This window comes from Gallus gallus, chromosome 27 (genome assembly GCF_016699485.2).
Source record: "Gallus gallus isolate bGalGal1 chromosome 27, bGalGal1.mat.broiler.GRCg7b, whole genome shotgun sequence".
NCBI lineage: Eukaryota > Metazoa > Chordata > Aves > Galliformes > Phasianidae > Gallus > Gallus gallus.
The window spans coordinates 2,125,612-2,143,505 of record NC_052558.1 but is presented as its reverse complement, the minus strand read 5'-3'; the positions used below and the strand labels follow the sequence as shown (position 1 = coordinate 2,143,505).

The 17,894-nt window shown below is 48.9% G+C and overlaps 1 protein-coding gene and 1 long non-coding RNA gene across 12 annotated transcripts in view; one reads left to right on the top strand and one right to left on the bottom strand.

Annotated features, from left to right (window-relative positions):
• TANC2 (tetratricopeptide repeat, ankyrin repeat and coiled-coil containing 2) overlaps positions 1-17,894 on the bottom strand; it is a 173,824-nt gene that overhangs the window by 144,417 nt on the left and 11,513 nt on the right. For 10 of the 11 annotated variants that reach the window (XM_004948525.5, XM_015299380.4, XM_015299383.4 and 7 more), the window contains exon 2: positions 12,112-12,258. The gene's annotated coding sequence lies outside the window, so the exon portion shown is untranslated. Of the gene's footprint in view, positions 1-2,103; positions 2,187-12,111; positions 12,259-17,894 lie in introns of those variants that run through there. The other variant, XM_015299378.4, reaches the window with a different exon arrangement.
• On the top strand, positions 2,660-17,624 carry LOC121107655. The gene is made up of 3 exons (XR_005841933.2): positions 2,660-15,300; positions 16,336-16,472; positions 16,574-17,624. It is a non-coding gene; the product is annotated as an uncharacterized LOC121107655 (long non-coding RNA).

Here is a 17,894-nt window from a genome sequence, read left to right as displayed (position 1 = left end):
ATGCCCCATCCCTGCAGGCATTCAAGGCCAGGCTGGATGTGGCTCTGGGCAGCCTGGTGTGGTGGTTGGCGACCCTGCACATAGCAGGGGGTTGGAACTGGATGAGCACTGTGCTCCTTCTCAACCCAGGCCGTTCTATGGTTCGGTGATTCTGTGGCAGTCGGGATCCACCAGCAGGTCAGTCTGCTCGCAGCGAGGTGATGGGCACAGAACTCCCTGCTCCTGCACAGCCGCACTGCCTCTCCTGGCTCCATGGATGCATGCAGTGCTCACCAATGTCCATACCCACATATTAACCATGATGGGCACACGGTGCAAGACACCATCTGGAAGGAGCAATGAAGCCAACTGCAAGAGTTACAATGGATGACATGAGATGTGAGACTCTGCCCTGATGGACCTGTGCACACCTGGAAGTGCTGCTCCTGGAGACACCCAGGGCTTCACCCACGTCCCATGGGCACAGCACTGCACTGAGCACCGGCTGAGCTCACACCTCCTGCACCCTCCCAGCAGAGCCCACGCAGGACCAGCTCTAGAGAAGGAAAAACTTGCATAAAGGGTAGAGAAGAACATAACTTACATAAGAACCTATACACAAAGTTCAGGGGGTTTTAAGTGGCATTAATTTTTTTTTTTCTCTTCTTCAATGCACCACAGGCTTTATGTTGGTTTGGTTTAGCTCTAAGGAGTCTTCCAGCTCCTTTTCCTTTCATTGTTTAATATAATAAGTCATATAGTTTATTAATCATAGCATCATGGAATAACCTGGGTTGAACAGGACCACAGTGCTCATCCAATTCCAACCCCCTGCTATGTGCAGGGTCGCCAACCAGCAGACCAGGCTGCCCAGAGCCACATCCAGCCTGGCCTTGAATGCCTGCAGGGATGGGGCATCCACAGCCACCCATTACTGATGTAACAGCACCGTGAAACGAAAGGCAGACTAAGACTACACCAGCAACACTGGAACCTGTTGTAAGCAAACCAGGAGACCTCGCAGGTGAAGCGTTCTGCTGCAAAACCAGGTGGGAAGCACAGCCTGCAGGACCCGCTGTGTGCAGCTGTGCTGAGGGACGCACATCTGGACCAAAGGCACTGCCACACACTGCCCTCCATCCGCGAGGAGCACAGGCTGGAAGGTGGGTGTGCCTGCATGCACTGCTGCAGTAAAAAACAACTGACATTTTGCTGGATCTACCAGGTACGTTGGAGGGTTTCTCCGTTCTAAAGGTTGCGTTCTATGCAGACTTGCATTCTGAAGGTTCAATAGAGCCTGAAATGCTGAAGGGTGACCATCAGGTAGCTGACGAAACCCATTTTTGCTCAGAAAAACGAATTCCAGCTCAAAAACAGACACGCAAACCTTGCATCACGGCCAAACCAATGGAAGGACGGGGAGATGAAAGCAAGATGGGAACCGCTACAGAGCAGCAGCCGCCACCGACCGCGAATGAATCCACAGCACCGCGGGAGTCAGCCGTGAGAGCGGAGCCGCGCGGGGGGCCCCGCACAGCCCCGGCCCCGAGCGCAGCCCGCGGGATGACGGCGTTCCGACCGCCCGGAGAACCCAACGCAGCGCCGCGCAGCCCGGGGCAGCTCCCACCCCTCCGCCGAGGGCTCCGGAGCGCCGAAACGCGCGGATTGCAGCACCTTTGTGGGGATTTAGTTTGGAACTCACGCCTTACGGACGGACGGACGCTCCGCGCTGCGCTCCGGGCGCTGAGGGGGAGCGGAGAGGCGGCGCCCACCGCCCGCACCGCCCGCGGCCCCTCCGCCCCCCCCGGGCAACGCTGCGGCTCCGCGCCCCCCGCCCCGCTCCGCCACCACTCCCCTCCCCTCGGGGCATCGAAGCGGCGCTGCCGACCCCCCCCCCCCCCCCCGCGGCCGTTCCCCTTCCTATCCCCTATTCCCCATTCCCGTTCCCCGCACCCCGCGCCGCGCCCCCTCCCCACTCCCAGACAGTGGCGGCGCTGCGGGCGCCGTTTCCCCGCACCGAGGCCGCCCCCCACAGTCCGGGGCCGCGGAACCCCCCGACACCGCGCTCCCCCCCGACATGTCGCCGACATACCCCTCCCCCCGACACACGCACACCCCCCGTACCTGTCGGCGGCCCTCCCGCACACACACACACGCACGCGGAGCGCTCCCGCTCAGCACAGCGCCGCTGCGGGCGCGCGCCCGGCGGGGAGGGGCGGCGCGGCGCGGAGGGGGGTTGGGGAGGGGGGGGTTGGGGGGGGGCGGCTCTGCGGCTGCTCCCGGGGAGCGGCGGCCGCTCTGCACCCACCTCCCCGCCCCGCGCGCTCACTCCCTCCCTCAGGAGCGCGCCGCCGCCTCGCGGGCGCGCGCGCGCAGGGCCGCGCGGAGGGCGCAGGGAAAAAGCGGGCGGGGCCGCGCTCGCCCCCCGGGCGGAGGGGGAAGGGAACGGCGGGCGCGCCCCCGGGCTCCCTCCCTCCCTTCGTCCCTGCGATGCGCGCGGAGGTGAGGCGGGCGGGGCGGATGGGTATTCATGAGGGGGCGTGGCTATGCAAAGCGCGCCCCCTTTCCTCCGCCGGCGCCGGGCGTGGCCACAACAGCGAGTGGGCGTGGCCAAAAGCCGCGAGTGGGCGTGGCTCCGCGCTGTGAGGGGTCGCGCGTCCGTCCCGCGAGGGCGCGGTCCGCAGTGAGGGCGGGAAGGCGGGAGCGGCGCTCAGGCGGCGTCCCTCAGCGCGGGGCTGAGGCGTTACGGCCGCACCTCGGGGCCCGGCCCGGCCCCGCTGCGGCGAACAGGCTGATATTTCGGCCTTACTGAAGAGAAGGATCTTTTCAGCCGCAGTACAAAGCGTTCCCTTCAATTAAGTTAATTGCAGTCCCTACGTTCGCTGGGCCGGACCATGCCCCATCCCACCCCCCTTCCCTCAGCGCTGCGCATGGCATCCAGCTAACGGCCCAATGGATGGAGGAATGGGGCAAAAATAAAGGATGGTGGAAAAGCCTCACTCAGGAAGGGGCCAGAAGAGGTAGAGGCCGCACTGCTCGGGTTTGGCTGTGCGTTGTTACAGCAGATGGACAGAGCCACATTTTGGGAAGCAGGCACGGCCCAGAGCGAATACGAATCACAATTCATCACCACAGAGCCACGAAGATTGGAAAAGCACTCCCAGATCCCCTCCATGCCCACTGAGCGCGTCCCTCAGTGCCACATCCCTACAGCTCTGAGTGCGGGGACTCCACGCAGCCCTGAGGGCCGAGCGATCTGCGCTTCGGCAGAACAGCAGCACGGAACCTTCCAGAAACAGAAACCTGCAGCCTCCCACCTCCTTCGCTGCCCCCTGCAGAAGTGCTGTCTCTAATTGCTGACCCGCTGTTGCCCTCTGGTCTTTTTCAACCACGTACACTAGGGGGGAATAAGACGTCGTCAGAATAATTCCCGTGTTTTCCTTCAGCGACTTATTAGCATAGCAAATCACTGCCTCTGCGTTACAGCGCCGCGAACATAATAGTTCCACCTACGGGAAAATATTCTCAGCACTGATGTCAGCTGCTTTATATATGTCGCCGTATCGTTACAAAGGAAACTGATCTGAGGCCGCAGGTTTGTGGACGACAAGGAGGTGTGATGTTCCCATACAAAGCTGAGGAGACAAAGTGAACAAGGCAATGGCTGGAGAGCAGCTCTGAACAGGAACACAGAAATGTCTGAACACTTAGCTATGTGAGCCCAATACTGACTGGTGCTGGGCACCCCAAGGCATTTAAAAGTAGACACATGGGGTCCACTTTCTGCACTGTCCTCTTCAACAGGGGCCAAAAGTGGATGCTTCAGCATGGGCACATGGAGTGGTTCCCCCAGGTCTTAGGGCAGTCTGCAACGTTTCTGGCTGTAGGACCTCTTGAAGCAGATGTGATTCCAATCTATTTATGCTGCGTGCGCAGGCTCTGTACAGTGCATTAAACTCAGCTGGGTGCCCTCCAAGTAGGAACCCACTGCTCCAAGTCAGTGCTTAGGTTTGAAATCCCCACGGACTGAACAGAAAGCATCTTTGCTTGCCACCCCAACAGCCTCTTCTGCATTCTGCAAGGAGCCAGACCCATTGGAACACACAAGGTTTGTTCTGAAAATGCCTTTGGGACACACAGGCACGCTTGGTTCCTGCATCCCAGCTGTTCAGGCTTTATGTACAGCACCAACCCGCCCAGACCTGCAGGGCTGCAGAAGCACAACAGCAGGTATTTGAAGACTATCAACACAAATACCCATAGCGCTTAAAGCTTCAAGGACGGACTCAGGGATGGAGGGAGTTTTCAGGGTCACCATTCTGGATTTTGCTCCAGGAATCTGGTCCAAGTTCCACACCTTACACCTCTGGCCCCTTAGCTTGACAACCACTGATTTAGAAATCTTGCTGAAATGGGGAGCTAAAAAAAGGACATCAAGCCTCAATCAACTCCTTATGTTTTGTGTGGTCTTTGCAGCAAACTGATGTGAAGTTTACACAACAGCAAAGAAAAATAAAATGGCTGTAATAAACAAGATCTTGTCTCTTAAACAGCCAGAATGCCTATGGTAAGATATTAAAACACTCGGTCTCTTAAGTCAGATACCATCAGATAAACTTCCAGATGGATGCTATTCAGTGTGACCATATAAAAATAAACATTGCTTACAATATTTGTTACCTAAGAAATCGATGCCTATGGAGAAAACATTTTAGAGTAATGCTCTGGATGTGAGAGGCTGATTTTCTTCACACTGCAGCAGTGTGACAGAACAGCGGTTCCACCATCCCTTCACTAATGAACGGCATGTCTATTTGTGCAGCCTGGGGAGTGTTCAAATAGATTTGGGGTTGGTTTCTTTTGCAGAAGGAAAGGGAGATTTTTGTTTTGCCGGCTGTTCAATTTTCATTTTTGCAATTTTTGGCAAGAGCACCTTGACCTGTGGGTAACCGACTGCATTTTGTCTAAAAGGGAATAAATACGTGCTTTGTGATCCTTCTTCTGCCATCAGCATTGCATTTGGACACCAGCATTACCCTCCATCTGAGCAACAGCTGACACAGGGACTTGCAAACACAACTTCAGAGGAGGAAGGAGAACCAGGGTGAGTAAAAGCAGCTTCATTTCCTGCACACACCTGCTCAGGGGCGCAATGGGCAGACAACGCAGAACCAACTCCAAAGGGGAACCTCGGAGATTCTGTTTAACAGCAAACACCCATTAGCAAAAGAATAATAGTGTACGGCAAATCCTAACTGTAAGTTTGGAAGAGAGGATGTATTTATGCAGATCATAATTCGGCAACAATGCCAAGCTCAACGTTTTCCACTTGAGAAGCACTAAAGGAGCTTTAATGGTTGCATGCGATCAAGATAACATCTTGAGTGAAATAACGCAGCTCTGGCACACCGGGGTACAGCTATCAGAGTGCAAACAGCACTCACGTAAAGAAAGAAAAGTCATTATCACACCTCCCGATTTGTTCACGTTACAGAGTTGGTGTGTTCTCTGCAGACAGAAGGTACTGCATTTGTGTGTGCCCAAACAGAACAGCAGTTTCTGGCTTTTCCCCGCTCAGTCACACCATGACCAACTTAACTCTGTCCTTAAGAGCTAACAACTGCTGATGGCAATCAAGTGAATGTTCATTTGTGGTAGGAGCAGCGTTACACAACCGCCTGCAGTTTTGCTACAAGCTATTTGTGGGACACCTTCTGTGGCGACTGTACCCTGAGAGCAGCTCCACTTCCAATTGGTATGTGTCCATCAGCTGGAACCTCCCACACCCCCATCCTTTGTATTTCTGGCCCAGCATTCTGGAAAGCTGTTCACTACGACCAGTTTTTGCTGTGATGGTCTGCACGTGCAAACATGACATCAATTGGCTGACCAATGAGAACAGCCGGAAAACTTTGAGAAGCTTTCTATTTTTTTAATACTCTTCTACAGAGTCCAGACAAAGATTGCTGCTATAGGGGCTGCATGCCCCATAATTAGTCTTGTGGTTCTAATTAGCCCAATCGGTTTAAGAAGACACTTCTGCTAATAAGTACTGCCCAGGAAAAAGACGACTAATTATGGTGCTATTCTCTGCCTGTCCCACTTATTCCTATTCTCTTCTCCACTGAGGGGAGCAATTTGGTGTGCTAAAACAAAACGAAAGGAGACAACAACCTTCATGCATGCCTAAGATCAACAGGAAGGCAAGGAATTACTTGTTCTCCATCACTGATGTGAACAGGACAAGAGGTACCAGGAATAAAACTCGGCAATGATGATTCTGATTGGAAATTAGGAGTAATTTTCTAATGGCACAGATGGTTAAGCATTGAAATAGACTTTGTGTCAACGCCGGGATATCCTATGCACAGAGACAGTAAGTGTTAGCCATAAAATAGGTAAATTTGAGCCTGATTTGGGCACTGCAGTCACGGCTTGGATTCCTTGGGCAATCTGCAGCAGCCTGTGAGGGCAGATGCAACGTGTGGACAGAAGCAGTGGTGCTGGCAGATACAAATCCTGCTGCAGATCATTATTTTCCAGATTAGCGCAGTTTAAGCTTTTTCAGGTAGGTAAAAATTATTAACTCTAGCAATTTCTCCCAGAGGACAACAAACCTTATCAGGAAAGCACTGAACTCAGAACACCACAAAGCTGATGCACAGAGTTCTGCTGAGCAGGCACTCATAGGGCGCTGCCACCCTTTGCAGCCCACACCTGCAGGACCTTCAGGGAAGCCAGACAGCACTCCTTCACCATCAGACCTTGGAACAATACTGATTCTAAAGCAGCAATCAATATTTTGCAAGCCAACAAAATAATAAGGCTATTTATTTAAAGCATAACTGTCGGCGGTTTGATAAATTGATCTCACGTGCTGTATCGTAAAGAGTACAGCTTTAGTCAAAGTCATTCTTAGGAAAGGAAAAAGCTTTGGTTCACTCTTTGTTTCTGTCAAATACACTGTAACCCAGCGGTGATGGAAAAATGGGTATTTAGCAAAACTGCTGTAAGAGTCCCACACACTCCATTAACCCATCCCAGCATTAACAGAACAAGTCAGATTCTTCTCCAGCATGTCACGTCTCCTGTTCAACTCATACAATCAATCAAGATAGATTTTTTTATTGCTCGCCTACCCCAAAATCCGAAGTGCTATATGAGAGTGTTGGTCTGAGTGGTTACTTTGTTAAGCGAGCACTGGTGAAGAGGAAACAGCACAGTAACTCTTTCCAGATCTAACACAGTGAAGCACTTCCTCCTCTGTCTCTCTGGTTATCCTACGCCCCATCAGCCCCACTGGTCCCAGCAGCCCTCGATGTGCAGAAGGCTGACCCTCAGCGGTTGGTTTAGGTGGAGCTGATGCCTCAGCACTAGGAAGCACTCAGCTCTGCAAACTTCTGAGATCCCTCAGCTTCCACAGAGATGAATGACGATGGCAGAAACCACCACATTTGGCAAAACGGCATCTCACAGCACGAGGCCTGGAAGTGCCTCCTGTCCAGTAGCAGCGTCAAGTCAGACTGTCACAGAGTGAAGAGCGTGCCTCCAGCCCAGGGCAGACACAACAGCTGTTGAATTTGTTTGCAGTAACACTGTAAAAGCATGATTCCCATCCCCAGTAGGATATCTCCTGACTCCGAAATGCTATCCCAAGAGGGCATCATTATCGCAAACCGCAGCAATGCTCCAAACCCTTTTTTCATGACATTCCTAAACTGTTTGCTCCGCCCTGATTCATTTCAGGAAACTGATAAGGCAGCTGTGAAAATACACCGTGCAAAGCACACTCATATTACAAACCAGCTGGCAGAATCTGCACTTTCTGTTATCCCAGGGGAGTCAAGATTGTTGTTTATTCAATTTTCCAAAAGGCACACGAACTAAAACGCAACCTTCTCTTAATGAACCCAACTGGTTTTGGGAAGTAGGTGTGTACTGACAGAACATTTTGGCTTGCAATGATCAGTAAAGCAGCCGCCTCTGAAACATGTGTGGGCCACACTCAAAGGATTTTCTTATTATGAAAGGGGGTGTGGGTCTCTCATTTCAGGAAAATGATCATAATTTTCTCTATTCCTATTCAGTGTCTCCTGTAAGCATTGCTGCCTTTCTCACAACAGCTTCCCAAGCAAGGTGACAGGTCACAGGATCTGCCAGGCCCGGTGCAGTCCTCACGGTGCTTCCATGGGAATGCTGGTTCAGCCTCCTGTGGGAGCATTAAGCCAGAAGGGAAAAAATGGGTGCTCTGCTTCTTATTAATTACACTTAATGGCATTTTTTTCCTCAGAATTGTGTATCTATCTTAATGGCAAAAAAAAAAAAAAAAAAAAAAAAAAAGCCTGAAACGTAGCTTACTGAGCCTATTTCTCCATGTTTTATTGATATGTCCTTCCTGCAGACCTTCCCAACTGCTCTGTTATTCTCCTGAACCTTCTTTCTGACGCTGTTGTGAGCCACTGCTATGTGCCACCAGGCTGGTGTTGTTTTACACCCTGGAGGTGGCTGCAGTTCAGTGACAGATCTCTCTGCTAGCAACGTTAGCACTCTGGCAGCACTGGAATCCAGATCTTCAGGACTAATGACACCGTAGAGGTACTTGAGGTGAATTTACATAGTGAAAAATGATGCTTTGATCTGCAGTTCCTTTTTAACACTTTCCTTACTTCAGTTGATCCCTGTTGCCATTGCAGCCCTTGCCTCTTTCTTGTACACTGGTCTTTTGCACTGGCAGTTAACAGAAGCCCACACATAAGAAAGTCATTTCCTCCTCCTATTCCAGAGGCACTGTCTGCAGACTAGACCTACACTGAGAAACAAAGGTTGATAATGGACTTATACTTAACGAGGCAATACTGGAGAGCTACAGATTGCTCCTGCTGCCACTGGATTCCCTCCATGCAAGCTCATGGCAAAGGAGCCCAGCAATACCTCCGAGCTATCCATGCAGGGAGGGGCAGGATGGGAAGGGCTCTCTGCCACCACCTGCAGGCCCCTCCACCACTTCAGCCAGAAGTTTAGGGGCTCTTCACTGGAAGAGATCTAATGGAGATGCTCTGCTGGTTCATCCCTATGAAGAACTCCCATTCCATTTGGGAACACTACTGCTTTCCCCAGCATCCCACCCTAGTTGCTTCCAAAACTACCAAGGCTATACCTGACCAGAAGCAATGGCAGGTGGCCATGTGGCTTGTGCCTCTCTAAAGCTTCCCTGTGCGTTTCTGCTCTCCAAGAGGGTGATCTGACAGAACAAACCAGCTGTTCCCCAAGTGCTCCATGACAGGCTGGAGCCTGGATAGTTCAGAGCAGCACCTGAACTCTACAACTCGTGCCTATAGCTTTGCCAAGCAATTTCCTCCATTATGAAGCTTTGTTGTGTAACAACAGATACTTTGCAGTTATTATTTTTTTAAGGTAAGCCATATTTGAGCTGAATCAAAAATAAGCAAGAGCTAAAATATCTGCAGTGCTGGGGCTATGCCAAACACCCACATATCCTGTACCCTGTACTCAAGTCTTGTCAAGTAGCTCAGCACATCTTTGTTCTCATCATTTACTTTCATTTTATGCCTAACTGAGAAGTGTCCTGATTAACCAAGCAAAACACTGCAAGGAAAGCACAGGGAACGTTTGGTCAGCTTTGGGAGCTCTGTGCTGCTCCAACGTCCACAACTCTCTTGCTGAGATATTTAGGCATACGTACAATTGTACATAGAGCTCCTAACTCTTATTCCTTGACGTTTTTTACAGAAGTAAACAGATAAGTAAACAGAATGGTGGCAAGATCTGTTGGGGGTCATGGAACAACTAGTATAGCTGGGAAAGGCAATGATAAACAACAACTTCTGTTAAGACAACTCAGCCCAAGCTTTCCAACCTGTGGTCATTTGCTACAGTCCCTGCAGCCCATGGACACCTAGGTAGTGCAGAACAAAGCAAGTGCTGCCCTTTCACACAGACAAGGGTTATGTTACACAGCATTAGGTTGCATGTCAAAACACTCATCTCCATACACAGATGAAGGAGCAAAGAGGAAAATGAGCAACTTCAGTGACCTAACCAGAGAAACAAAGCACCCAGAGCTGCCCCTCCCAGGTACCGACTGGATGTGGGAAGGGGGAGCAGCAGCCTTGGCTATTGTGCTGCTGGATTTTCTATCCTACAGCAGGTGGTACCCTGTATACAGGAGTCTATGCAGCAGTCTACAGACATGGCATTTTCCAAAGGACTAGCACAATCACCAAACATTCTGGGAGAGCACCAGAAATTATGGGAAGCTGAAAAATCACTGTTCTAATCAGAGCGTGTGTAGTGAGCGTGGACATTTTGTTTAATGAAATAAGGACTTTGGGAAATTGAAGCAAAAGAAAGTGTTTGTATGTGATGAGGTGAAGTGAGATGAAGTGACTACATATAAGAAATGAATGATCCACCATCAGTTTGAGCACTGGTGATGCAAGCTATTTTCAAGCTCTTACATACAAAACAATAAGAGAATATTTTTCCTCTGCCTTTTGCAGAATAAGACACTTCCCTTCACTAGCTTGTGTGTGAAGTGAGAATGAACAGCATTTCTTCATCTGAAGCTCAGCAGACAAGGAACACCCCTAACGAGTTTGTTCTAGTCAGAATCAGGAAAGGCAGTAACAAAACAGCCTGTTTTTCCAGTACTTTCACTTTCCACACACCCTGAATTACATTCACTTTTATGGGAGATGGAGACCATTCACACCCTTTGTAAAATGAACAGCAGCAGCCAAGCAAGTGGTATGGAGGGTAGGAGGACTGCCTGCTTGGTTACACAGCACTCACTTTCAGGATGCACTGGGAACACTGACTGCAGCAGAACCACGAGCACCACAAGAGCTGTAGCAGCTCAAAGGCTGAGGCTGGAGCCAGGGGAAAGAACCCAAAGGAATGTTCAGCAAGAACATTCTGAACTGCCCTTGTCAGGGAAACATCAAGGCCTTGTGTTACTCCACAGCAGCAGGTGGGTGACAAGGGTCCCCATGACGTGGTGATGAGTCCTTACATCCAGGGCTCTGAGATTACACATCTCCATTGTAGTACTGATGCTGTACGGACAGTCTGTCTCTGCAGTACCCCCTAGGCTGCCTGCCCTCAGACCATAAGCTCCAGGAGAGGCAGCTTCTGTTCTAACGCTGAGTCCACAATTGACTTTTTAAATGAACCCAAGTCTGCACTAATAAACCTGCAAAAGAGTGTGAGCTGGGAGGCAAAGTAACCTTGTAGTCCATGTTTTGTAATGAGAGCTTCAGGATTTGTGTCCTGAAAACGTTTGGGTGCAGAAGATTAAAAGTTAAATCAAAGGTGAGAAATGTTAACTGGAAGAGGAAAAAAAAAACCAAAAAACAATTACCAAATCAAGCATTCCAAGTTTAAAATTACAGTACTCCTGGAAGGAAGAAGCCTGAAACAGCACTTAGGAATTCAGTTGTGAGCAGGAAGTAGAACAGTGCTGAACAGCACAAGCTGTGATGTCAGCATACTCCAGCAGAGGAGCATCTCCATTTGTGCTTTGCCCCTTACATCTGGATAATAAATAGAGACCTGCTGTAACTCAGTGAGATGATTTGATCAAGGCTGGATAATCAGAACAGAGAAATTAAGCAAAGGTAAAATAAAAAGTAAAAATAAAAATAAAGCCTCCGAGTCGCTCATCAGTCATTGGTTGAGGCAGCAGGACATGTTTGTTTTGTTGTTAGGGGAGCAATGAGGCTGTGGCTGGAGGGACAGAGAGCCCAAGCTGGATGCATGGGAGAGGAGAGGTTCCCTGAGAGGCTCCCAGGGCCGGCTTTGATGGAGTTCAAAGTGTTTTCTCTTTAACTATTCATCTTTTGAGAGTAAGATGGAATTCTTTCACTCTGAGGAAAAGGGACTGCCTGAACTAATGGGAAAAAGGGACTACATGAAGTAATAGCAGGGCTACCAGGACTTCTGGAACAGTACGTGCTGCAGCCTCAAGCAAAACAGAAAAAAACAAGGGCGTCTGAAAGTTTACAACTTAGATGTATTTCTTGTATAGCAAAAAGATACACATACAAGTTTTAATCTCAGCTTCCAAAGGTGTCCTTAACACATGCCTGCAGTACTCCAATGATTATCCCTTACCTTATACTTTGCTGCAGATTGCTTCTGGAGCCGTGTGTAAGCGTTCGATGCGCTCAGTGGGAGTGGCTGCTGAACGTCTTCCAGGAGAGCCATTAAAGATCCTTCCTGGCTGCCTTCAATCCATGCTGCGAGCCCCAGCTAGGAAATCTGTGAATACAAACGTAAAGATACCTAAGCAAGGCCAAGAGGAATACATTCTTTCAATGTGGAGCCCGCGAGGAAGGACAGCACAACAGCAGCAAACGGCTGAGCACACTGACATCGTTAATTCCAGCAATCCATCTGATGTTCACCCATAGAAATTATATTTATGACACTCAAGAAGCTGTTAAAAAAAAAAAAAAAGAAAGAAAGCAGAAAGCCCAGCACCAAGGAAACTATGTGCAAATGGCAGCATTTGAGAATGATCTCATTTTAAAAGATTTAGTGCAGCAAAATATGTAACTGGGAATGAAAGGGGAAAAAAAAGAAAGAGAAATGTCTTAAGACGAGTGTTTGAGGAATACATCACAGGTTTTGCCAAGAATTATTCACATACATCTGCACAATCCCCCTCCATCTATTTTTACTTTTCTGTGGGCCAATACAGAGAGCTGCGTATTGTCAATCCTAAAAATAAGAGTTTGAGCTTTAAAAAGCATTTCTAACGCAGTATGGGAAAGAATGATAATGTTCAAATTAACCTTTCTCATAGGCTATGCTGCCTCAGCCACGGTAGGCAGAGGGCAGAGCATAACCTCTTCCTCGCCCTCCAACAGGAACAAGAAAACATGCCAGACAAAGGCTGGAGGACCATAAGCAGAGAACGCAGCACATTCCTCCTGCTCTGCACCCTGGGATTTGCATCATAGAGAAGCTGCCCTACCCACAGCATGTGTGCCTTCCCAGAGCTCACACCATGTATGCCCACGGTCCCTGTCAGCCGCCAAAGCCAAAGCCGAGACCTTGGTGCTGTTCCAACAAATAGTACAGCTCCCTTGGCTTCAAAGGCCATTTCACACCATAAATTCCAGAGTCATTGGAGAACCATCCATCTGCTTCATCGTTGGCCCCTGTGCTTGGTGCCTGTCAGTGCTACCTTCCCTGCATACCTGTTAGTGCACTTGCTCTAGTTCCTTAGGTCATCAGCTTTCAGAACACTTCCTGTACAGCAGGTATGGCTACTCTAATGACCAACCTCTAAAGAAGCTTCATAACAACTAAACAAGACATTTTTTTTTTTTTCCTCTCTGGGCAAATTGCACGTGTTAGAGACATCTCTCTAACCTTCTCAAACACACATTTACAGCTGCCCATAAAACCCCCATGGTAACTGCCATGGAGGAGGGGCAGAGATGACATGGGCTGAGGACAGGCACTAAGGGCAGTGTGTGTTCTGCCTTTGCCACAAAATAAGGCAACACACTGCAGCCCACTCCTCATCCCTCCCTCCCAGCCATGCAAGCCATGGCCTAATTGTTCTGCATAGACACTGAGTCTTCTGTATTCCTTTCAAACAAAGAAGAAGTCCATCACCTGACAAATACCAGTGCTACAGTCCCGAATTCCCCTCATTTATGGAACTGGAGTATTATCAGTATTGATAAAACCGCTCTGCAGTGGATGCCATGAGATCAGTCATTTGCTCAGCAAACACTACTACCAGCACAGCCTGTGCATGCTGCCCCTGCTGCCACTTCCCATGGCTTCTTCAGCTTGCTGCAGTGTCACCTATAGGTGAAGGTGGAGCAGATGAGCCCTCAGAAGTTGGGGCTGGCCACCAACAGCAGCCAGAGCTCCCACAGCGCTCCACAGCTGGTTATAACGCAAGCATAATTTTAGCAGCAATCCCTTTTGTTTTCCTCTCTATTCAGAAAACAAATGCAAAACCTTCTGGGGAATACTCCAAACTGACTTTGCATGACCACGAGCCATACATTAACTTCATGAGCAAAAAGAGAACCGCAAGCAATAGCGTCTGGAGCACAAAGCTGAGCAGATGAGCATTGCTGAGCTTTGGGGACAGCTGCTGAGGGTCAGAGCTGTCAATCTGTAAAGTAATTTTGGCCTTGCAGTGAACGATTTTATCCACGTGCAGTGAAGGTCCTCCCCTTCTCCCTGTTTCCAGCCGGCCCTCCGGATGCTATTCTTGCTAAGTGCTCATGACAAATGCGTTCAGTACTGTAAAAAAGCCAAAGGTTCTTTACACCAATAATTGAGCCACGTCTGCTGCAGCTCCATTGCCAACATCGCAGCTCCACTGCTGGGCCTTGTGACAGCACAGTGCAAACACACAACTGCAGGCAAACAAGTGAAACACAAAATGAAAAGATAACAGCTGGAAAGCATGAGCCCAGTGCATTGTTCCCTCAGCTCTATGCAATTAGCCAGCTGTGTGCTGGCTGCTTATGATTCTTGTAAGGAGCACAGCAGTGTTTTACATGTTCTAGGCATTACCTTGGTGTAAACACCTATGCAGCAGGCAGTGCAAAGAAAATGGGGCCCACAGCGAGGATAGCTCAGGCAGAAGTGAGGAATAAAACAAAACAGGAGCCTCAGTTCCCTCTTTACCTAAGGCTTAAATCCTTGGCTTTGCAACCCTCATGCATTTTTGACCGTTTTAATGTCATTTCCTACAGTCTTCATTTGTTCTTTTGGGGAAATGGGAAAAGCAATTTTTCTTTCCTTTATGCTTCAGCACTGCCAGAAGAATGGAAGACGTCCAAAAACTTTGACAAAAGTATCTTTTTTCTATTAGGAAAATAAGCTTTTCTTTCACTTCAGATGGACACGGAGAAAGATGGCTTCCAAACACGATCCAAGCACGCTCACTTTGCAGAGTGAGCTTTCCCTCATGACGTACTCATGCTTCACTACCGTTTCCCAAACTCTTCCACTTGGAAGGCAGTACAGATGTGTGGGAAACACTGTCAAGCTCTGGAACATTTTCCAAATGAAAATAACTTTCAGTTTTGGCAGTGACACTTCCAGTACTTACCAGGTGTTACGTGCTCAATGAATTATTCTAAACAGTGACAGCACGACCCTGAGGCTCTTTTTAGGCTATTTAAAAGTGGGTTCAAAATCTCAGGTTGCTGCTCCAAAGAAGACTTCTGGAGCTCTTGGAGGCCAACAGCCACATCTCCAGTACAGAGAAGAGAAGACTTCACCCCGCGGGATCTTCACAGCCTTCCAGAAATGCAGTCTCAGGTGAGCAGTGGGGTTGGAGAACACCTTAACGTACAGATACACAGATTGTATCTCTGTATTATCTTTAAGATCTATGCTACGGCAAGAGACATAACAGTGTAGGCGTAGCTAACCACGCTTCTTTATCAACCACGCTTCCTTTATCAAACCTTAAGCGAAGAACCTGTGTGGTTGTACGAGAGATTACGCAGCAATAACGTGGCCCTGCAACAAAAAGGGAAACTCAGTGGGCAGCCTATGCGCTTTTCTCCAAAGCAAGCTGTAAATAACTGTGGAGGAAGCAGCCTCCTCGGACAGCACGGAGTCAGAAAGCTTTCTGCTGTCCCTTGGCGTACTGCACCCAACAAGGAGCAAACACAGGTAGTGCTGCCGGTGTTTATCTTACGTCTGAGAGGAAAAGTAATCCTCTGACAAAACAACAGATGAGTACTTGTCCCGGTTCTGCTCTTTTCATTATTTATCTCTAACCTGACGCACCCTGGTTCCCAGCCACTCGCTCCCTGTGTGCCTTGGCCTCCGATGCTGTGATTCTCCTGCTCAAAACTCATTAAGTCAATGCTGTGCCCTGAAGAGATTCCCACAGAACCGGGGACACACTGCAGTGACACACAGGGCACGACCACCCAATAAAGAGAGCAGGGAACGCAAATGTAACTCATTCAAATGCAGAAATCTCAGTGGGACAGTGCGTACCTCCTGTAGCCCACACTGCCTAGCACACTAACTTACAAGCAGATTGATTTAACCTAACAGCCTAATTTACATAGCAAATTAGGGCAGAATTTCAACAGCGCTCGCCTCTTGGCAAATGCGTGACAGTGGCAAAGTAATATTTTAAAATAAATTTGTATTTTAAAGCTGCTTGGTGAACTTCTCAAGATGTGGTTGCTGCTATTCGATGGGAAGACGGCGGGGGATGGCAGGGCCTCCCTGTACTGTGTCCTCCGATCACGAGCAGCCCAGCAAGGAGAGGAGCAGCCTGCTGTACACAGCGCCTTCTCACACCTTATTTCAGTTTTATTTCTTCACGTGCAGGAAGGGAAATAAATAAGCATTACAAGCTTCGCTCTGTGCTGCTGCCTCGCCCAGCTATGGCGGATGTTTACCGAAGGGATTAAACTAATCTTTGTCTTCTCCCTCTTATCTGGAGCTTCATATCCCCTTCCTAGACGGTAAGTAATATCATAGAATAATATATGCCATTTCGGTGGTGCGTGTGCAGTTATCGGTTTCCCACAAACATAAGGACGTTTTTCCATCTGATCGATTTCAGACAGTGCAGCCGTTTCACAGCTCTGTATCACACCGGTAGTGAATCTTCAGCCTCGCTGCGATCAAATATTTAACATCTAACTAATAAACTGAAGGCAGACGTTAATTCCCTGCCACTCCATGCTTTATCGTCTACGGATAAATTATACAGCCAGAATCCCTCCAGAAGTACAGAAAAGCAGATTTGAGGTTGGATTGACAGCAGTGGTCCTTCACAGGCGGTGAGTATCTGCTCGTGTATTACAGACTGCGGATAAATGGAAAATGGTTACCTTCGGAACTGTCACTTCCTCACCTGACATTTACTACAAAAGATTAAGAAGAACCATTCCTGCTGACAACAGAGGACTGAAATCACATGGAGCAACCGGGCTCAGCCCCACTCTGCTCCAGCCAAGGCTGTGTACCCATACTCCATCTCAATGGGTATGGTCAGCTTGCTCCAAGGGAATAACCTCTATCCTCTCAAAATAACCAGGATCACCTCTCACCATCCATTTGCTAAACAGGTTGTGAAATTACCTCCCCTGACAAGGAGCACTCCAGCGGGGATTTACACATGCAGTCAACAGGACAGAACACTGGAAGTGAAGCACATGGGGCACCTTTAGGTGCCGTCTTCTGTTATCACTGACATATGTGACTAGTCACAGCCAACTCAGCGTGGATCCAACATTTGTCATTTTTACAAGGATTGAGTAATGCTAAATGTCACTGTGGGCTGGTGTGAGTGCTGTTTACAAGAACACTGGTACAAGATACGAAGGGCCACATTTATGGTTGGTATACCAAGTTGAAACTACCCATTTCAAGACACCAGAATGATGCTAAATTAAATCATCAGGGAATCTGTCTTGCTGTGTCCAGGTGAATTCTAATATATTGTTTAGAAAAAAGATCCCAAACCAATAAAAACTGTGCAACCAAAAATGTCTGTATCTGTTTCTAGAAGCACACATGCCAACTAACCCCAAGGTTTGGGACACACAAACACTGCAGCTGAACTTAGGAGGGGCCTTTAAACATTTCAACAGATGCCTTAGGCTCAGCACATGCTCTGTGCACTTCTCCATGCTGCCTTCTGAAACACATTGCAGAAGGTCACCAGAGACAAGGGGTTACAAGTTCTCTGCAGCACCAAATACAAACTATCAGTCCTCACCGTGTATTTCCTCATTTAGAGGATGGAAAGAACTGCCACCACATAGGTCATTAACTACTTGACTGGAACAGCACATGCTCAGTGACCCAACGAGAGGCTGACGCATGTCCCCTTGGGGTGTTCACCATCCTGTGCACTCCCTGGTTGCAGGCAAATGCAT